This window comes from Nelumbo lutea, chromosome 6 (assembly GCF_056320005.1).
Source record: "Nelumbo lutea isolate HS-2025 chromosome 6, American lotus-T2T, whole genome shotgun sequence".
Lineage (NCBI taxonomy): Eukaryota > Viridiplantae > Streptophyta > Magnoliopsida > Proteales > Nelumbonaceae > Nelumbo > Nelumbo lutea.
Genome location: NC_142689.1, coordinates 52,510,462 through 52,511,874, shown reverse-complemented (window position 1 = coordinate 52,511,874; position 1,413 = coordinate 52,510,462).

Below are 1,413 nucleotides of genomic sequence, written 5' to 3'. Positions count from 1 at the left end.
CTTCCAAGGAAGTAGGCTGTTTTATCCAGTGTTTTTAAAAACCGAACTGGAGGTCGACCCGTTTTTTCCTCCGGGTCACGGGTCACCAGTTCGACCGTCCGGGTTGAACGGTTCAACCCGTTACATCATAATTAAAAATATGAAAAAAATGTATTATATATATACACATGAATAAAACCTATATAAATATTCAAAAAATTATATAAAACTATAAATAGACAAAAAATGTCTGAAATCTCTCAAAATTTATAAAATAAAATGTCTAATATTTACAAACAATATATAAAACTAGTGGGGACCCGTGCGATGCACAGGAAAATCTAAAAGATTTAATAATTTTATTTAATATTAATTAATATTAAATTAATAATCAAAATTTATTGTTAATTAACTAAAAGTATTCAAAGTTATTGTTAATATCTAAAATTTTAATAATTGTATTTTCATTTAATGTTGATTTATAGAAAATAATTATTGTTAATTTAACATGAATAAATATTTTTTAATAAATTTAGTTTTATTAATAATTTTTAGTAATTTTAATAAATGTTATTACTTTTATCATTTTTAAATGAAATTTTGATTAACTTTAAATAAATAAAAATAATTACAAAAGCTAATATTTTTATTAATTTCACTAACAATTAACAATTATATAGGAATGATAACGGGGTGGGTTCAGGGTGAGGCACCCCATCCCTGTCCTTGCCCCATAGTCAAGACACTCTACCCCATCCTCGCTCTATCCCTAATGTCAGGCAGGTTCAAGACAAGGCAACCACTCCCCAATGTCGGGTGAGTTTAGGGGTAAGGCCCTCCCTATCAAGGATGGGGAATCCTTGAATTTCCCCGCCCCATCCCCAACATTGGGCGGGTTCAAGTAGAAGTGTAAATCGGGTCATGCTGGCCTATGCGGCGTCTCGAGCCATGCCTCCCTCCCCTAAGATAATGTGGGGGTCAATTCGGCATGACCTAAGGTCTGAGCCCACACGGGCCCATGCCATGCCATGGGTCGAGCTGATCCATGCGCTGAGCCTTGGACCAGGCCAGGCCACAAACCAGGCCAAGCTATGAGAGGTCCATTTAAAAAAAATGAAAAAGATGTTTAAATTTTTATTTTATATGATTTTTGATGTATACAATTAGACCTATTCATGGGTCAAGTAGCCCGACAGCCCAGCCCAACCTAACCCATTATTTTTCAAGCCTGGACAAATTTTTAGGCCCATGGGCTTAGAGCTTCGGCTTTCTTAAATAAGCCTGGCTTGGGCCCAAGTACCCGATACTATTATATATATAAAAAAGTACTTATGTTATATATAATAAATAAATAAATAAATATATGCTTCTAAATTTGTTAATAAATATCAATTTACTATTAGGAAATATAAATTAGTTTAATAAATTATTAAA